We start from the raw sequence: 22038 nt of genomic DNA on the forward strand, positions 1-22038 counted from the left end.
GAATGCACCTGACAGGCTGGACGGTAGTCTTCTCAAAGCGCTTTACAGGATAACAACAACAACAATAATAACAACAACTTACAAGTTATTGGAGGAAAAATATGATCAATATTAATAATAATAATAAACTTTATTTTATATAGTGCCTTTAAAGGTAGCTCCTCAAAGCACTTTACAGGATAACAACCGATGAAACAACAGTGGCTGGGGGTTGAAAATACCTGTGAAACCGGTTGGTTCACAAACAATATACTGTAGACACAGAGACTCAGTAGCAATAGCAATTAGCAATATCAAAATAGCAATATTATGGACACATAATTGACTTTAAAAAAAAAAACTTTTTTTTGACAGCTGGTTTTTGTTGACAGCTTGACAGAAGTTTATCAGTGAAAAGACCACGGGCATTCTTCCTCCCCCCTACATTCTCAGAGTAGAATAGAGTTTATTATTAGCACAATTTATTACTGTGCTAAATATAATATTATTAATTACTAATAATTTATGCTAAAACCTAGCTTTCTTAATGCGAGAAGTACTACCGTAAGTAAGTACTGTACAGTAAGTACTTACTGTACTTACTGTACTGTACTTAAATACAGATGCAGCCATTCAAAATGCGCGGGCGATACCGCATTATTTTCCGGTACGCTGTACGCAGTCTACCGCAAGCTACCGGTAAATACCGCTAGTTACCGTAAATTCTCCTATAATACGACAAGCAAAATAATAGTATCCGGAATTTCCGCAAGGTGGAGCTAATAAAGCTCAACCTCTCATGTTTGAGCTGTGGCCATCAGTCTTTAACGAAGATATTACTAATAGTATTAATAATGAATGACCTTGGACAAGCTGTAAGTGTAAACTCAAAGTATTGCCCTGGTCAACATTCTTTTTTTCATTGACCGTCTTTGTAAAAGTAACACCACAGCATTTCGCAATCACGCATTTGTTTCCAATCATGCAAAGTACAGTGATTCACCATGCCTTTCACATGCTCATAAAAGAGATTGATTTAGGAACATAAACATATTACCGTATGCAAACTGTACTGTATACAGTATGTATATGTATATTTAATGTCTTAACTGTGCCCGTTTAAGTATTGAATATTCATATCTAATTTTACCACTGAAGGGAAATCTTAGTAGCTGAGCATAAAAAGAATAGGAGCATACTGCAACACGTGTGAAGGCCATAAACGATATTAATTTTGGAACATAAACATACAGTATATACCTGGTCTTGGTACTTTAAAGAAAAAAATACACACCAGTATTCCATTTCTCCCTAAACATTTTAAGCTTCGAAGTCTTTAACTAACGTGATACCGGAGTCAACAAGCATACTTTTAGAATTTGATTAAAAGGGAATATAATATGGAATCGCGTATCTCAAGAAATTAATAACGATATAATTATATTCATGTTGCAAAAGAACTGCAACGGACATAAAAACTCCCTTGCTTTTAACAGAGCGTTCCATAATTTCTAACTACGAAAATGATTTAAACTGCGATACTTATCATTCAACCAGAGCTCGAAATATCACAAGGATCCTCTAGAGCACAGCAAAGACTGTATTAAAAGAATCGCGTATCTCAAGAAATTAATAAGATATAATTATATTCGTGTAATTCGTATAATTATATAATGCCAGCGAACTCTTGTTTTTATGTCCACTATAACAGACAATCTCCTTTGCTTTTAACTGAGCGTTTAATAATTTCCTAAAATGAAAATGATTTACTTTATTTCCCTCACGGGATCAATAAAAGTATCTATCATCTGTCTAAACTATGGGACAGAATTCTGGGGTCTCCCCATACCAGAGATTATGGTAGGGCTTCAGAATGGTGATTGGCCAACCAACAAAAACAACCATATAAACATAATACCAACCAAAAACATAGATAACGACCACAATAAGATTTTTTTTTTCAGTGTTGGTAGCAGGATGAACTGTGCTAAGTGTATATTTTGTCGCAGAGTTGCTGCAAGATGTTAACAGTGAAAAAAGGTATTTAGAAATGAGTTATTTCAAGATGAAAATGTTCAGAATAATTGCAAATCTAGCAGGATAGAGAAAGCACAGAAAACTGGCAGTTAGATTGATCAGATTAGTATGAAAAGTCATTTAGCAAAGGGAATGAGAAGAGTGACAAACTAGTATACTTTAGATCTTTTTTTCTGAACCAGGGAAAATCTGATCATGTTTCCCTAAAACAATAATAAAAAACTTTATTTGATATATCACCATTAAAGGTGGCATCTCAAAGCAATACAGTAGATGTAAAAACAGATAAAAGGACCACAGATTACAAAGTAAATGCATATAAGAAAGACAAGCAGTTAGAGGTGCTACCAAAATTAGAAAGTGAAGCAGATACAGACACTAAGTCTTCTGAAAAGAAAGGTTCTGAGGTTAGATTTAAACTGGCCCTGGTGTGTGTGTGTTTGTGTCTGTCTGTCCTGTGATGGACTGGCGCTATGTCCAGGGTGTATTCTGCCTTGTGTCCGTCGCTTACTGGGATAGGCTCCAAATCCTGTGCATTCATGTGCATCCAACACACAGTTCAACGCTATCAACTACACAAAATCTAAAATACAATCCTCATTTCAGTATCTATGTAAACATACAGTCTGTTAACTTCATCATCTTCATCAAAAGTATGCCTAACCCCATTAGGAAGTGTTCTTGTTATCAGTGTATTCCTCAGCTATCCCAAAATTATCTTCTTCTTACCAACATCTCTAGTCTTTTATCCTGCAATAACTCAGCCAACACTTAAATCTCCAAAAGCTGCTTGTGTTAATTTCTTGAAATCCCAAATATCATGTGTAAATACTGGCCATGTAATACTCTGCATTGTGGAATAATAGTTTATTTTAAAGGGAACTAGAGAAACTAAGAACTAGAGAAATCAAGAAAAGGCTTTTTTTCTAGAATTCATAAATGCACATCCTGTTCACTGGGGAAATTAAATCCACACTGAGCAATCTTCAGTATGTTCAGAATATGACAGCGAGAATCCTATCAGGGATGCATTACACCTGTTTTCAAGTCCTTGCATTGGTTATCTATCAGGTTTCGAGTCAGCTTCAAAATCCTCATCCTCATTCAGTACCTACAGTATATGGCTTATTATCTGTCTACTCCCCACCTCTGTCCATCTAACTCTGGTCTTCTAGCTGTCCTAAAGAACATCTACATTCTGTAGGTGACAGGATCTTCTCTAGCTGCACCCCAGAGCTCTCAATTTGTATTCCCAGTGATATCAGTCACGTACCCTGAGTGCATTTAAATCTAACCTCAGAACCTTTCTTTTCAGAAGACTTAGTGTCTGTATCTGCTTCATTTTCTAATTTTGGTAGCACCTCTAACTGCTTGTCTTTCTTATATGCATTTACTTTGTAATCTGTGGTCCTTTTATCTGTTTTTACATTTACTGTATTGCTTTGAGATGCCACCTTTAATGGTGATATATCAAATAAAGTCTTTTATTATTGTTATAGGGAAACATGATCAGATTTTCCCTGGTTCAGAAAAAAAGATCTAAAGTATACTAGTTTGTCACTCTTCTCATTCCCTTTGCTAAATGACTTTTCATACTAATCTGATCAATCTAACTGCCAGTTTTCTGTGCTTTCTCTATCCTGCTAGATTTGCAATTATTCTGAACATTTTCATCTTGAAATAACTCATTTCTAAATACCTTTTTTCACTGTTAACATCTTGCAGCAACTCTGCGACAAAATATACACTTAGCACAGTTCATCCTGCTACCAACATTGAAAAAAAAATCTTATTGTGGTCGTTATCTATGTTTTTGGTTGGTATTATGTTTATATGGTTGTTTTTGTTGGTTGGCCAATCACCATTCTGAAGCCCTACCATAATCTCTGGTATGGGGAGACCCCAGAATTCTGTCCCATAGTTTAGACAGATGATAGATACTTTTATTGATCCCGTGAGGGCAATAAAGTAAATCATTTTCATTTTAGGAAATTATTAAACGCTCAGTTAAAAGCAAAGGAGATTGTCTGTTATAGTGGACATAAAAACAAGAGTTCGCTGGCATTATATAATTATACGAATTACACGAATATAATTATATCTTATTAATTTCTTGAGATACGCGATTCTTTTAATACAGTCTTTGCTGTGCTCTAGAGGATCCTTGTGATATTTCGAGCTCTGGTTGAATGATAAGTGTCGCAGTTTAAATCATTTTCGTAGTTAGAAATTATGGAACGCTCTGTTAAAAGCAAGGGAGTTTTTATGTCCGTTGCAGTTCTTTTGCAATTATTTTGCATAATTATATCGTTATTAATTTCTTGAGATACGCGATTCCATATTATATTCCCTTTTAATCAAATTCTAAAAGTATGCTTGTTGACTCCGGTATCACGTTAGTTAAAGACTTCGATGCTTAAAATGTTTAGGGAGAAATGGAATACTGGTGTGTATGTTTTCTTTAAAGTACCGAGACCAGCCATATACTGTATGTTTAAGTTCCAAAATTAATATCGTTTATGGACTTCACACGCGTTGCAGTATGCTCCTATTCTTTTTATGCTCAGGCACTAAGATTTCCCTTCTGCTTTGTGTAAGGATGGTATCAAAAGCAATCTTAAGTGGTGAGAAAGCTGTGCTCAATGTATTTAAGGGACTTAAAAGTAAAAGGAGATGCTTCATATTGCTTGACTAATTTTAAAAACTAAGTTATAAATGCAGACGCTCCCTCGGTGCGCTGCTCTGGTACGCCGGCTCTTACACAGTGCCTGTCGGCCGTAAGCGTTACAATATACATACCCAACACTGCTTGTACCCATCTGTCATGCAAATAAAACACCTTGAATTGAATTTAATTGAGGGGAGGGGGGGGGAATACTAAAGCCAATACTGGCTCAATACCCTCAATGGGCTTTGACGTGCTAATGCGTTGGTTTAACAGTCCGGGTGTGGCAAGCTTCCAATGTCAACTCGACTCGATTGGAAGACAATGAACGTATTTTAGCCCTAAATGAATTAATAGCAAACATGGTTTACATAAAATACATTTTTCCAAGAAAGTTTATAATAATACGATCAATAGTTGAAATCTGAGCCTAAATATAAAGGAAAAACATTTTCAGAGAGCAATCACGCTGTGTTTATGTAGAAAAAGCGATTTGGTTTATGAGCAATCTAATTACCTATTCGCTTAAAACGCTATATAAAATAAAGCTTATTTAGAGATGAATGATCAGTGTCGCAGTTTAAATAATTTTTGTAGGAGGGCTTGGACAGATTCCAAGTGCATTTTTGCAATTTACGTTGCATTGTCCAATGTTCTGTTGTAATACAGGCTAGAATACAGTTACAGTAGTCTAAGCTTTATCAGCCTATTTAAAATCATTTTTTTGAATTCCCGGCGGAACACACTCCATAGGAATCAGCGCTTTTATACAGTGTATCGCCTTTAAACACATATATTTAAACACACGTTTACGATTTAAATCAAAACGCGATTCAAATCAATATAAATTTATATTTTGTAACGCATAGGTGACTATTCATTGTTATTAAAACGACTTAAATTCGATCATGTTGTGATATTTAGAAATATAAATTTGTTTGGTGCGAGTGAGGTTTTATTTAATCTCTGACCAAGGGAAACGTTTCATTTTTTCACAGAAATGTTTGTTAAAAAATAAAGTCATAGTTCCATGGGATTCAATCACAGACCATGTGACATGGGAGTCAGGAAACTAACACACAGCGCCATCGGATTTAATAACGCAATAAAAACACTATAAAATAATGTGACTAGGCACAGAAAAAGTTTACAGCACAGTACAATAATAAATGCTGACCATGACTTTAGAAGCATAAATTACCTTACACTCAATTTAAACACAAGCTTTCTTTCTGTATGAACCTCTAAGCTGGTTCATACAGAAAATGTAGAAATGCATTAACCTGATTATGATTAAAAAACACATAATTAAACACGCGTTTGCGATTTAAATCAGAACACGATTTAAATCAATATAAATGTTTATATTGTAACGCATACTGTCCAGCCTCCATTTCTCTATAAAAATTTACTCTGTTGCACACACACACACCATAGAAGCAGGAACCGCTGTCAGGAGGGAAGAAGGTGACTATTCATTGTTATCAAAAATGACTTAGAATCGATCATGTTGCGATATTTTGAAATATAAAAGTCAATTGATTGTCCATAATATCGCTATTCTATTTTTTCGAAGAAATGTTTGTTAAAAGAAAAGTCCAGCACCAGCTGGATTCGAACACACAACCTGTGCGTTGTTAGTCACACACCTAGACCACTAGGCTATAAGACAACTCGCATGAACAGGGAGGCGAAACAGCCCTTCACAGCCCTGTCGCAGTACACGAATATAATCATACTGTTATTAAATTCTTTAGATACGCGATTCCATATTATATTCCCTATTAATCAAATTCTAAAAGTATGCTTGTTGACTCCGGTATCACGTTAGTTAAAGACTTCGAAGCTTAAAATGTTTAGGGAGAAATGGAATACTGGTGTGTATTTTTTTCTTTAAAGTACCAAGACCAGCTATATACTGTATGTTTATGTTCCAAAATTAATATCGTTTATGGCCTTCACACACGTTACAGTATGCTCCTATTCTTTTTATGCTCAGCTACTAAGATTTCCCTTCAGTGGTAAAATTCAATATCTACAACGGGCACAGTAAAGACGTTTACAGTAAGTCTTTCTACGACAGACCAACAAGTGCCCCTGTCGGTCAACCAATCACGTACCACGTCATCTTGCGTCATGATACGCGACACCGCAGCCAATTACCTGCGATAGTGTCTGTACCGCGCACTTTGAATGGCTGCATCTGTACTACTACTGTAAGCAAAAAAAAGGGGTTTTGGAGGGGGGGGGAGGTGTCTTTCGCTGGAAGACTTGCCCCCTTCTACATTGAAAATACGTGTGAAACCGGTTAAATTTGTCACAGCCAGCACTCCCGCAGAGAGTGATGAAAACTGTGCAATGCCAGGCGAATGCACATTAATATGTTGGGGTTTTGGGCTCGAGTGGATTTGTGCCCTACAGTTCAACCTGCGGTACCGCTGTGTACTGTACATACAGTACGAACGTGTTATTTTGAAATATAAAAATGTCAATATACTGTAGAAATTGAGTATTGGTGTATATTTTTTCTTTAAAATACCAATAACAGCAACATACAGTTTACATAATATGTTTATGTTCCTAAATTAATATCGTTTATGACCTTAGCTACTAAAATTTCCCTTTAGTGGTAAAATTCCATATAAATATTCAATACTAAGTGGATTAAAATGTGCACAGTAAAGAGATTAAATGATTAAATCTTTTCACTAACGACCAATACACCACAATATCTTCCGTGTCGCATTAACATTGGAATGTTTTTTTAGTGTCAAAAGAAGCAAACACAACCTGTCTTCTCTATAACTCTTCAGTTTACAGAGAAATTCCGCCAGAGCCTCACAACATTGTCCAATAATACTCTTCTCGGGTCTAATTTTTAGTTAAGCAGGATTTGAGCTAAAGACCATAACAGACCAAAAAACAGAATCCACCTGCAATTCGGGTGTTAACAAAATGTGTTTACAAAGAAAGTGAAATACAGTAATACTACCAGCTATATAGATACATAGATTTAAATATTTTGATCCTTAAATTAATATAATTATTATTCTGATTACATATTCTCGATTTTAAAACAGATAATTCCGGTCCTGGAATCTGACTGGCTGACACCCTTCTGAAGTGGTACCATAATCTCTGGTATACGGACGACCCTGAAATTTGACTTTTTACTGTGTGATAAATGTTAAAGACTACTTCTTAGTGTAGATAAGAAAGTGTAGATAAAAAAGCTTGGATTCTCATGTATCTGGTACAAGTATCTTTTAAAACAGCCTTTGTTGTGCTCTTGAGGATATTTTGAGCTCTGGTTGAATGATTAGTGTCGCAGTTTAAATAATTTTCGTTTGAGCTTTCGTTTGAGTTTATGCCCTTCACACGCGTTACAGTATGCTCCTATTCTTTTTATGCTCAGGTACTAAGATTTCCCTTCAGTGGTAAAATTCCATATAAATATTCAATACTTAAACGGGCACAATAAAGACATTAAATATACATATACATACTGTATACAGTACAGTTTGCATACAGTATTATGTTTATGTTCCTAAACCAATCTCTTTTATGAGCATGTGAAAGGCATGGTGAATCGGAGATTCTCAAAAATTACTGTACTTTGCATGATTGGAAACAAATGTGTGATTGCGAAATGCTGTGGTGTTACTTTTACAAAGACGGTCAATGAAAAAAAAAGAATGTGGACCAGGGCAATACTTTGAGTTTACAGCTTGTCCAAGGTCATTCATTATTAATACTATTAGTAATATCTTCGTTAAAGACTTTGATGGCGACAGCCGGTACCACGTGGTATTATGAGGTACTATACGAGAATTTACGGTAACTCACGGTAGGCTGCATCAAGCGCACCGCAAAATAATGTGGTATCACCTGCTTGTTTTGAATGGCTGCATCTTTAGGTTGTGTACTTTTGCCCAACTGAGCAATCTTGCTTTCATAAAATATACAAACTTTTTAATGACTGATGATTAACATGCTGTAATACACAGTTTAAATTTAAAAGCTCAAATGTTGTACATGAGAGGTTAAGCTTTATTGGCTCCTCCTGGCGGTTTTACAAGGTGATTCCGGATACTTTCCGGCATGATGTCAAATGACACGTTAAACCGTGATACTGCGTTTTCATGCGACACGCCCACCGCGGTGTACCGCAAAATACCCCACGCGTTTTGAATGGCTGCATCTGTATAAGTGAGAGGTTGGCTACTCAAATCCAGCTACTGCCATTAGTTTTCTTTCAACATTTCTTTGAAAAACTAAAATAGCAATATTATGGACACTCTATTGGCTGTTTTATATTTCTAAATATCACAACATGTTCAAATCTAAGTCATTTCTTAATAACAATGAATAATCACCGTTTTTCCCTCTGAATCGCTCCAGTAGCAGGAACCTCTATCGTGTGGATCCCTTTAGATCTTCCTTCAGATTTAAAAGGTTATTAATAATATCTTCGGTGTTTCATCTTCCCAGTTAAACTGATCTTTTGCTGCCTACGCATGCTTACACAGCTCCCTAGGTAAATTATCATACTTGACTGAGAAAGCTTTAGAGAACTTAACATTTTTATTATCAACAAATTGTAAATACGACGTTTACATAGGCGTTATTAATCTTTCACTTGAGTGTATGGAGGAGTGTCAGCTTTCAATGAGAGCAGACCCCCCTCTTAGGCTGGACAAACGATTTTTAAATTTTTAAAAAAGAAATAAAAAATTAGAAATAATGATATAAACATTTACTGCAATACAATACTGCAACGTTTCGGCTGTGAATCCTTCTTGAGATGGGAGGGTCTTCAGTTCAAAATGAAATGCTTGGAGTTTGTAATGTAAGGAGCTCTGAACGGGTTAAACTTTAATGCAGGAAAAATGTATTTCCCAGAAGCTACAGTATACTGATTCTTATGGAAGCCCGTTTCCGCCAGGCAGTAAAAAAAACACGCTATGGTATTCTCTCCGATGCAACACAGTTAAAAATGTCTCTGATGCTGTTCCTAAATTAATATCATTTATGACCATCAGACGCGTTATGCTCCTTTTCTTTTTTCCAATGGATTGAACAGGGAGAGGCATTTCATGAGAGAGACACAGAGAGAGACACACTTTTTCATTGACAAAAAGTAAAGCCACACTCTCTTGTTTAAAGCACCACGTCTCTTCCCGTTAAAAGGAGGAGACACTTTAGACTTTAACTCTTCAGTTCAAAGAGAAATTTCACCAGAGTCTCTTCTCTTCTTGTGTCTACTTTTTAGTTTAGCAGGATTCAAGCAGGATTTCAGATGAAAGCCAGTGACCTCAAGCAAGCCCATAGTTGAACCCATTCAGAGCCTACATTACATTTTAGCGTTTTATTTTGAGCTGAAGACCCTCACACCTGAAGAAGGCTTCACAGTCGAAACATTGTGTTTTCTCTCTTCTCTTTTAAGCATGTGTACGAGGTTTTAATACAGTTTAAAATAATTAAGTCTAAACAGTATTCACTTGAATTCTTATCTCTATTAATATAACTATAAAGTGGTATTAAATAAATAAAGCTTTTTATTATAGATTAGACTTTTTTAAAATGTATTTAAAAAACAATAAAATTTTTCCACGTTTGATCCCAAGAGGAAGTATAGTACAATACGCTCCTGCTTTGTTTCACGATGGTATGAAAAATAAATCTAGATCGTGAGAAAGCAATGCTGAAAGTTAATAGCTTAACATTGGCATGTTCTTCCAAGTGTAAAAAGAGGCGATACACATACATTTTCAGTTTACAGACTGTACAAGATCATTTTTTATGAATGATCTCTTCCGTATCGCATTAAAATTGGAACTCCTTTCACAGGTGTAAATTCACCTATCTTCTAATATTTTAATATTGTGGCATTATTATATACAGTAGGACGGACATAGTGACTCAGACACTCGTCGAATGAAAAAGGGCACTTTAATTTTCTGTACAGCTGGGACAGCACCCCACCGCCCGCGTGCCAGCAGAGAGAGAGAGGCACTTTTGCCTCTGGACCCATCGAAATTTACTGATGTGGTCCACCCCCAGTAAATTTCAAAAGTCACAAGATTTCGAAACACGAGGGCGGCGTAGCGGTCGGCTCTGGCTTTCCCATCTATACCGATGCCCTGCAAGTACACCCCCACTCCTTTTCTTGACTGATGGGCAACAGTTGGATATCTGGGAGAATTGTACGTTGCACTGGCATCTGTGAATTCTGCTGTGTTAACGGTGCTTCCTGAGGGGAGATAGACAGGGGGGACAGCATCAGCCAAGTCCTGGGCGGTGGTGAGCATAGAGGCCGGGATGGAGTGTCCTGAGGCGGTGTGTGCTCTGGGGGGGGGGGCAGAGAGTTGTCTGGAGATACACCTTCTGCCAGGCATTGTAACCTGCGCGGCGGGGAGAAGCACTTATCAGGAGATGAAGGTCTGTTCGGAGACAGCTGCCCTAGCGTTTCACTACCGAAATATACTGTCTCCGGCTTCTGCATCTTCAGGAGTGTCTCTAACCTCCTAATCTTCCCCAGTAATGAGTCGTACTGCTCCCGCTGCTGCCGAAAAGTCTCTATACAGGTGCTGCTTCTACAGGTTGGCACCCTGGCCAGTGGCCGAGAGCAGAGACCCACAGCCTGTGGCAAAATAACAAAATCCATGTAAGAAATAAAGTCACACAGTAGTATTCATCAGTTGCGGAACAGACGTCAAAATAAACTTTTCTTTTCATCCGTCTTACCGCTTTCTTTTTTACTGTCCTGGTAGTCTTCGAAGATCATTTCGCGTGTGTGGTGTTTTCCTGAAGAACAGGCTGCGAAGAAATATTTATAATAGAATGTATAATTCAATACGTCAATAATACCTTGTAATATGCGCTATAATCACGTTTTTCAGATGAAGCCTGCTGTATTTGCTTACCCTTCGCATTTTGCAAGTAGAACCATGTCTCTTCCCGTAAGAGGTCTTTGCATACTGTGGTCACTGTAGTGCAGGCTCGCAGATTTTTTTGTGATGGGAACTCAACCCAATCCCTTGGTGTATTTACATTATATTCTCATGTACGGGTAGAATGTGTTCATTGTTTTCCAATGAAAGATGGGTTCCTTTCGCCCAAGTCAGGAGACATTAGAAGCTTGCCACACCCGGACTCTTACAGTAATGCATTAAGCAAGTTAAAGCAATTCCATTTAGAAGCCGGGTACGATAATTGTTTTCTTCCTTGATTTCCTGATCTGCAAGGCCATTTGGCCACAGTGAATGTGAATTCTGTTTGGCATTGCCAGATTGTGAAAAAATAAAAGTATTTTATGAAATACATGTTTGTGATTTTAGTCAAGATGGGGGTAAGGGAGTCTTCTCTATGACACTCTCCCTTATAAAATTAACGTGAAACAAAACAAAAACTAAAAATAGGATACAATCTACAGACATTCACAACATGGACATATCGTAAAACATTTACATATATTGTTAAATTATTACTTTAAATATATACTTTAAGTTACTGAAACAGCCTGTTAATAAAATTGTTGCAATTTGGTTCTTGTTTGGAGGGGGGGATATTCTGACAACAACTGATTATAAGACGATCTGTCAAAGTGCAGTGAAATACAATATTGTTGTTGTTATCCTGTAAAGCGCTTTGAGAAGCCACCTTTAAAGGCGCTATATAAAATAAAGTTTATTATTATTATTAATATGCTGGACTGAGAGGTGAACATTATTATGCAGAAGACAAAGATAGCGATTTATGTTGCATTGTCAGATTGTGAATCAATTTTGCGATTTAAATGGAAATGGGGGTAACGGGGACTCTTATTATCAACACTCATTCAATTGTGGTTCTTTTGGTTTCACAGAGGGCCTCTCAGATAGTTGGGCATTCAGGTCGATTTCTAGGCAAAAGGATTAGTAAATATATTTTGTTAAAGCAGGCCATTTTTTTGCGACACATAAAAGACATATTGTGGCATTATTACAGTATATAGGGTGGACACAGTGACTCAGACACCCGTTGAATGAAAAAGGGCAATTTTCTGTACAGCTGGTACAGCACCCAAAAAAACGCAAACACGTTTTTAATAAAATGCTTTTATTCATTCATAATCTGACTCACATAACTCACATTCCAGAATGCCCCCCACCCCGCTCAACAATCCTAGGAAGAACACGTAACAGCCTGTTAATAAAATTGTTGTAATTTTGTTCTGTCAGTTCTTCCTCCCAGAACTTCGCATTGATCAGTTCTTGCTTTGTACTGGGTTTAGCTGTTTTCCGAATATAGTCTTTTCAGGGAATGCCATGCCATCTCTATTGGATTTAAATCTGGGGATTCAGCTGGAGTTTTCACCCAGCTCACTCCTTCTACTATAAGCCTCGCCTTTGCTGCTGTGTGTTTCGGATCATTCTCCTGAATGAAACAGTGCCTTGATCCAAAGTGCTCCCTGATATATGGGGCGGCATGCTGTTTAACCACGACTTCCTCGAAGAATTCACGATCCATAATTCCTTTGAAAATAAGAAGTGGTCCCGGGCCTCTTCTAGATATACCCCCCCAGACATGAACCTTCAGTGGACGTTTGGGCTTTGGCTAGTTCACATATCTCCACTTTTTACAAAATGACGTGGTTATAAAAACTGTTCCAGAGCTACTGTTAAAATAGAGAACTTTAAGATGGCGCCGACAGGAAAGGCTGCTGTCCTGCGAGCTCCCATTCGTCCTTGTCTATTTCGTTTTTCGTACTGCTAACTGCACATACTTGTCACGATCGCTGCTCCTCCTCTTAAGGGCGCTCCAGCCCTTCCTTGTTCTGCCCCATTACCTGCACCTGTTTCCTATTTCCGTTCCCCCTTAAAAGACAGACGCAGACATCAGTTGAGGTTCCTCATTGAATTCCGCTTCGTTAGAGCCCGGGGTCCTGCTGCGTCTGGCTGTTATGTTTTTAACCTTCCGTTCCTGATTCCCCGCCCCGCCGGTCCCGACCCGGTTCATGGTTTTATTCCCTGGATGGATCCCCTGACCTTGGACTCTACTTTCTGTCTTGGATTACCTGTTTGGATTTTCTCATGGATTGTTCGCCCCGGATTCACTCTCCCTGGACACTTGCACCCCTTGGACACGCCCCCTGTCTCCATACCCTCTCCTGCATGACTTTTTCCTAGCGTTTCCTCACTCCCTTCTGGATCGTGTCGTCTTCATAGGTTCCAGAAAGAACTGTTCGTGACATTACTACTTGCTCGGTGATGAGATATGACCGACAGACACTTAAAGACATAAGATCGAATATTGGCACAGTTAAATTGACACCAATAATTACTGCCGACTATATGGACTGTGGTGTCTCACCTGTACCTATACTGGGAAAAAGACGGCGTCGTAGGAAGAGGGGTAAACGGGCAGGAGTTCTGGTAAGATTGAGGCAGCACAGCAATCGTGCCCCGCTCCTGAGTATACTTCTTGCTAATGTTCAGTCACTGGACAATAAACTGGATGAACTGAGAGCAAGGCTTGCTTTCCAAAGGGACATCAAGAACTGCAACGTGCTGGCATTCACTGAAACCTGGCTTGACCCGTCTGTTCCGGACTCTGCTATCCTCCCGGGAGGATTTTCTATTTACCGTCGGGACAGAACAATGGATTCGGGTAAGAGCAAAGGTGGCGGGGTATGCTTCATTGTAAACACAGACTTGGATATTATTTCAACATCATGCTCTACACATCTTGAACATATAAAAATGTCGCCCTTTCTATGACAATAAAATGTCACCCTTTCTATCTCCCGAGGGAGTTCACATCGGTAGTTCTCACAGTGGTGTATATTCCGCCGCAGGCAAATTTCACAAGGGCACTGGATGAACTACACTCTCACCTTAACAGACAAGAGAATGCACATCCTGAGGGGGCATTCATCATAGCGGGTGATTTCAACGGTGCGAACTTGAAGAAAATAATGCCTAATCTACATCTACAAACATGTTGGACAATGTTTACACTCCCTTCCGGGATGGTTACAAAGCCCTCTGCTGACCTCCTTTCAGCAAATCCGATCACGCCTCCATTCTGCTACTTCCCATTTACAAGTAGAAGCTTAAACAGGAGAGGCCGGCATTAAGAACCATTTAACGTTGGTCAGGTGAATTGGATTTTATACTAAATCACTGTTTTGCTACCACTGACTGTCAGATCTTCCGCGAAGCTGCTGAAAATAATATCAATCTGTATACGGACTATGTTACTGGCTACATCAGTAAATGTATTGAAGACGTGGTTCCCAGGATTACTGTTCGCACATATCCAAATCAGAAACCGTGGGTAAATGGCAAGATATGCGGACAGCTGCTTTAAATTCTGGCGATATGGATAAATACAAAAAATCCAGATACAACCTCAGGAAAGCTATCAAAATAGCTAAATACAACTACAGAGTAAAATTAGTCATATTATCACGGCTGCAACACATGGACCATGTGGAGTAGTATACGCACCATTACAGACTACAAAACGCAATCCAGCTATAGCACACAACAGTCTGCCTCTCTTCCTGAGTAGATAAATTCATTCTATGCTCAGTTTGAGGTTAGCAATGCAGATCCATTCAGGAAGATTCCAGAAATCCAAGACGGAAACCAACTGATCATATCCAGAGTGGATGTGTGTAAAGTTTTTTAAAAGAGCAATCCACGCAAGGCTACTGGCCCTGATGCTATCCCTGGCTGTGTTCTGAAGGCATGTGCAGACCAGCTGGCAGATGTCTTCTCGGACATATTCAATCTCTGTGTAGCTCAGTCTATAGTTCCTTCCTGCTTTAAGAAAACCACCATTGTCCCTGTTCCGAAGAAACCCAGAGTCAGCTGCCTAAATGACTACTGTTGCACTCACATCAGTTACATGAAGTGCTTCGAGCGGTTGGTCAAAGCATACATCACCTCCTCACTGCCTGACACCCTACACCCACTGCAATTTGCGTATCGCCAAAACAGGTCAACAGAAGATGCTATTGCCACTGCCCTCCATACTGCCTTCTCACACCTGGTTAAGAAAGTAACATATGTGAGAATGCTGTTTGTTGATTATAGCTCAGTATTCAATACCATAGTGCCCTCAAAGATTGTCATCAAGCTCCAGGACCTGGGACTGAACACCTCCCTCTGTAATTGGATCCTGGACTGCTTGACAGAACGTTTGCAGGTGGTGAGGGTGGGCACCAACATATTCTCTACCCTGACTCTAAACACTGGAGTCCCCCAAGGGTGTTTGCTTAGTCCTGTCCTCTACTCCTTATTTACCCATGATTGTGTCACCAGGCATAACTCAAACTCCATCATTAAGTTTGCGGACGATACAACAGTCATCGGCCTGATCACAGATGGTGAGGAGTCTGCATACAGTGAGGAGGTTAAAACCCTGGAAGGGTGGTGCCAGGAGAACAATCTCTCTCTGAACATAAGTAAGACTAAGGAGATGATTGTGGACTATAGGAAACACCAGGGAGGAGATCACACACCTATCCACATCAATGGGACTGCAGTGGAAGGGGTTAGCAGTTTTAAGTTCCTGGGAGTTAACATCTCAGAGGACTTAACCTGGACCCACCACACCAACATCGTGGTCAAAACAGCATGGCAGCGCCTATTCTTTCTCCGCAGGCTAAAGACGTTCGGCATGCTGTCACATATCCAGGCCAACTTCTACAGGTGCACTTTTGAGAGCATCCTGACTGGTTGCATCACTGCCTGGTATGGGAGCTGCTCCGCACGGGATCGCAAAGTATTGCAGAGGGTGGTGAAGTCAGCGCAGCTCATTACCGGCTGTGAGCTACCAAACATCCAGGATATCTACTCAGCTAGATGTCTGAAGAAGGCCAGGTCCATTCTCAAGGACCCCAGTCATCCCAGTCACAAACTGTTTTCCCTCCTACCGTCTGGTAAATGGTACCGAAGCATTCGGTCCAAGTCCAACAGACTACATAACAGCTTCTACCTCCAGGCAATAAGACTGCTAAATAGCCAACCTGTAGCTCCTTTAGCAAATCACCTGTAATGGCTACATCAGCATAACTGCAATACTTGTATATATTGCATACACCATGGACACATAACACATAGACACATAGCAGCGCTACTCATATTGAGTTTTATTCAATTTCAAAAAACATAACTTCAATTTTGTGATTTGTGTGATTTGTGATTTTTGTGATTCTTGTGATTTTTGTGAGCTCGCAGAAAAGATTTCATTGCCAGCAACTATTGCTGCATGCCGTATTGTTGTGCATTTGATAAATAAACTTTGATTTGATTTGATTTTGATTCGTTATTTCATCAGTGAAAAGTACATAATGAAATGCCTCTCCCTGTTCAATCCATTGAAGCACTTGTTTGAGCCTTTCCTCTTTTTTACCCTTATCATGGGGCATGTGTTGGTTTTTTATATCTCCATCCAAGCCCTCTTCGCACTCTTCTTATCGAATGTCGGACTCAGGCTCACGCCAAGGTCAGCCCACAGCTCACGTTTTTGAACTTGCATCGCTGATAGCTCATCATTTTCATCCATCAGTCTGTCAATGGCTTGCACAATAGGACTTGAAAAAAATGAGATAAACAGTTAGTTACTTATACAAATAATGTGTGTAGTTGTATTTACAAGTAATAAAGTACATTTAGAAAGTAATTTACCTTTAAATCGTCCTTGGTTTAGATTCTCTTTGCCTCCTCTCCCCTTTATAATGTCGTCTCACCGTGCTTTCACAAAGAAAGATGTCCATGGAAGCCAAATGTACAATGTCTTGTGTTGACTTCCCGTTTCTTTTCATCTTCATTATTTGGTGTGAAAGAGTCTTCGTGATTTTGGCCATAGTCCGTCTCCTTACCAAAGCTATACAGTAGTGCAGCTAGTTGTCTGTACCGACATACAGTATGTCGTAAACGTGTACTATACTGATGAGCTAATACCTGAGAAAGACACTTCCATCTTCTTTAAAACACAATACGCCAGGAAATGTGTTAGACACATTAGCAAGTTAAAGCAATTCCGTTGAAAAGCCGAGCGTAATAATTGTTTTCTTCCTTGATTTTCTGATCTCTCACTGTTCGGATACACTTCTCACCTGCCCTGCCCTTTGTTCTCCTGTGATTTGCTGTTTATTCCTGCTACCATCCACTCTTGCCCTCACAACTAAAGAAGACTACTTTACATTTCTTTATGCAGTTCATAGTGCAATTAACCTTTGCTAGTATCTTTGCACCCAATGCACACTGACAGTTCTACCACTCGAATATTATTTTGCTTATTATTCACAATTGTATTCTATAAAACTGCAAGTGAATAACATAATTGACACACTCAATGAATAAAAACAATATAGAAATCAATACAATAATAGATAATTATAATAGTCATTTGAGAACTGATCAACTTTGTATTACAAGCTAAGATAACAAACACATATATAGTGATACAGTATGTAATGATGATTCTCTGCATTAGTATAGAACTTGTTATTACAGAGGTGTGATGTTCACATTGACCTCACAGTAAGCAAACGAAAAAAAAGGATTTATGGGGGGGGATATTCTGACAACAGGTGATTATAAGACGATCTGTCAAAGTGCAATGAAATACAATATGCTGGACAGTATGCTTCTCAAAGTGCTTTACAGGATAACAATAACAATAACAACAACAATTTACAAGTTCTGGGAGGAAGAACTGACAGAACAAAACTGCTACTGTCTGAGTCTCTGTGTCTACATCGTTTGAAAACAAACCGGTTTCACAGATATTTTTACCCCCAGTACATTTCAAAAGTCACTAGATTTCGAAACACTTTCCCATTACCCCCATTTTGATTTAAATCGCAAACACGTGTTTAATTAAATGTCTTTATTGATTCACAGTCTGACAAATGCAACGTTAATATTTGTCTCTGTCTTCTAAGTATCTTAATAAACTTTTGGCATAGCTTTCTCCCTGTTTAGATTTATTTTTCTTGGGATCTTGGGATCAAACGTGGAAAGATTAGATTGTAAGCGTTTTTATTTTTTACATACATTTTAGAAAAGTGTTATCTATACTAAAAAACTGTATTAATAGAGATAAGAATTCAAGTTGATACTGTTTAGACTTTTAATTATTTTAAACTGTATTACAGCATCGTACACATGCTTAAAACAGAAGAGAGAAAACACAACATTTCAGCTGTGAAGCCTTCTTCAGGTGTGAGGGTCTTCAGCTCAAAAGGAAATGCTAAAATGTTATGTAGGTTCTGAACGGGTTCAACTATGGGCTTGCTTGAGGTCACTGCCTTTTATCAGAAATCCTGCTTGAATCCTGCTAAACTAAAAATTAGACACAAGAAGAGAAGAGACTCTGGTGAAATTTCTCTGTGAACTGAAGAGTTAAAGTCTAAAGTGGATGCTGCACATTGGTGGTGGTGGAGGGGAGTCCACATTACCTGTAAAGCGCTTTGAGTGGCATGTCCAGAAAAAGCGCTATATAAGTGTAAGCAATTATTATTAATTATTATTATTATTAAAGTATCTCCTCCTTTTAACGGGAAGAGACGTGGTGCTTAAACAAAAGAGTGCGGTGTTACTTTTTGTCAATGAAAAAGTGTGTGTGTGTGTGTTTCTCTCTTTGTCTCTCTCATGAAATGCCTTTCCCTGTTCAATCCATTGGATAAAAGCAAAGGAGCATAACGCGTCTGATGGTCATAAACGATATTAATTTAGGAACAGCATCAGAGAGAATACCATAGCACGTTTTTTTTACTCCCTGGCAGAAGCGGGCTTCCTTAAGAATCAGTATACTGTAGCTTCTGGGAAATACATTTTTCCTGCATCAAAGTTTAACCCGTTCAGAGCGCCTCACATTACAAACTCCAAGCGTTTCATTTTGAACTGAAGACCCTCACACCTGAAGAAGGATTCACAGCCGAAACGTTGCAGTATTGTGTTGCAGTAAATGTTTATATCATTATATCTTATTTTTTATTTCGTTTTTAAAAATAAAAAAATTGTTTGCCCAGCCTAAGAGGGGGGGTCTGCTCTCATTGACAGCTGACACTCCTCCATACACTCAAGTGAAAAATTAATAACGCCAATGTTAACGTCGTATTTACAATTTGTTGATAATAAAAATGTTAAGTTCTCTAAAGCTAAAGTCAAGTATGATAATTTACCTAGGGAGCTGTGTAAGCATGCGTAGGCAGCAAAAGATCATCTAAACTGGGAAGATGCGACACCGAAGATATTATTAATAACCTTTTAAATCTGAAGGGAGAGCTAAAGGGATCCACACGATAGAGGTTCCTGCTACTGGAACGATTCAGAGGGAAAGATGGTGACTATTCGTTGTTATTAAGAAATGACTTCTTCGAACATGTTGTGATATTTAGAAATATAAAACAGCCAATAGAGTGTCCATAATATTGCTATTTTAGTTTTTCAAAGAAATGTTTGTTGAAAGAAAACTAATGGCAGTAGCTGGATTTAAACAGCCAACCTCTCACTTATAAGTCAAGCACTTAAACCATCACGCCACTAACACAGTCACATGAGAAGCGGTGAAACAGCCATACACATATCAATAGATATGTGTCTATACTACTGTTTGTGTTACAGTAGATGAATATAATTATATCTTTATTAATTTCTTTAGATACGCAATTCCATATTATAATCCCTATTAATCAAATTCTAAAAGTATGCTTGTTTACTCCAGTATTGAGCGTATTCGCAGAAAAGCTTAAAACTATCACTTTTCTCACAAAGTACTGTATACTGTATAAACATACAGTAACATGGTCAGAAGGAGCAAGAAGCACGTAAAAATGTTTCTGAAATAACCACATATAAGACTGATGCTTAAAATGTTTAGGGAGAAATGGAATACTGGTGTGTATTTTTTCTTTAAAATACCAAGATCAGCAATATACAGTTTACATAATATGTTTATGTTCCTAAATTAATATCGTTTATGATCTTCAGATATGTTATTCTCCTATTCTGTTTATGTTCAGCTACTAAAATTTCCCTTTATCGGTAAAATTCCATATAAATATTCAATACTAAGTGGATTAAAACGTGCACAGTAAAGTAAAAATTAAATGATTAAATCTTTCCAGGACCAACCAACGTGGAACCATGAGTGCCCCTGTCAGTCATTTTTGCCAGCCAATCACGTACCGCGCGTATGACGCGCTATGACATAATGATTTGCCCGTACCGTGCACTTTGAATGGCTGCATCTGTATGTACACAGCGGTACCGCAGGGTGTAGGGTGCAAACTCGATGTTGCGCATGCACCTGGAACTGCAGCCTCGGAGCGCCCGGCTGGGGTTCTCTCTCATTCACCCGGAGAGCTGGCTGTGCCGAATTTCACTCCACAAAGTCTGAGTCTCTGTGTCTACATTGTTTGTAAACAAACAGGTTTCATGTTTTTTTTCACCTTCTTCGATTTCAAAGGAGAATAGGGCAAGTCTTCCAATGAAAGACAGTCTACCTTCCCCCCACAGACAGACTAACAACTGTTTTCTTAGAAAAACAGATTCACAACACGACACTGTGTCACTTTTCTTTGTAAAAAAAAACGGTCTGAATACCATGGCTGCTGTTTTTAATAAGCTGCTGAGTAAAGAATAGGAAAGTTCCTGCTGTCAGCAGTATTGTGTATATAGTTTTATGTACAGGCTGCAAAAACTTTCACAGGTAGAGGACTTTACAATTAGGTTGGGCAAATGATTTTTTTAATTCTTAAAAAAAAAATAAAAAACAAGATATAATGATGTGTTCCTGCTTAGACATTTCACGACTTTAAAAGCTATAAAGTCAGGTTTCGATAGTTAATAACTACTTTTTATCCACGAAAACGGGTGATTTTTCTTCCTCCTGATCAGCTTAGAATCTCTGGGTTTTTACTTCTTAATTAAAGATTTAAAATACATGTTTTGAATAGAAAAAAACATATTCTGTTGTCTTCCTGGTATGTAGAACAGATCAGCAGGTCTTTTTTCCCCAATCAGATGCTCTGAAAATAGTGTCGCCCACTGCGCTGCGTCAGAGGGGGAGGCGGCACCGAGAGAGGGAGGAACCGCGGAGCTCAGTATTGCACAATGGCCGTAAAGCACCAATTACGTCTGCATTCGTAACTTAGTGTTTAAAATTAAACAATGTAAATAATTTTCTTTGACTTCTAAGTCCCTTGATTATCATTAAGCACAGGTTTCTCACCACTCAGACTACTTTTTGATACCATTGTTAGACAAAGCAGGAACTAATTGTACTTTCTAATGACATTACAGGTGGAAAGATAATTTTGTTATACATTTTAGAAAAGTTTAATCTATACATAC

At 38.3% G+C, this 22038-nt stretch overlaps 1 protein-coding gene across 1 annotated transcript in view; it reads left to right on the top strand.

Annotated features, from left to right (window-relative positions):
* The window catches only part of gabra2a (gamma-aminobutyric acid type A receptor subunit alpha2a), a 377683-nt gene that overhangs the window by 59358 nt on the left and 296287 nt on the right, over positions 1–22038 (top strand). The window lies entirely within an intron of this gene.

Source organism: Lepisosteus platostomus, chromosome 1, assembly GCF_059453375.1.
Source record: "Lepisosteus platostomus isolate fLepPlt1 chromosome 1, fLepPlt1.hap1, whole genome shotgun sequence".
Classification (NCBI taxonomy): Eukaryota; Metazoa; Chordata; class Actinopteri; order Semionotiformes; family Lepisosteidae; genus Lepisosteus; species Lepisosteus platostomus.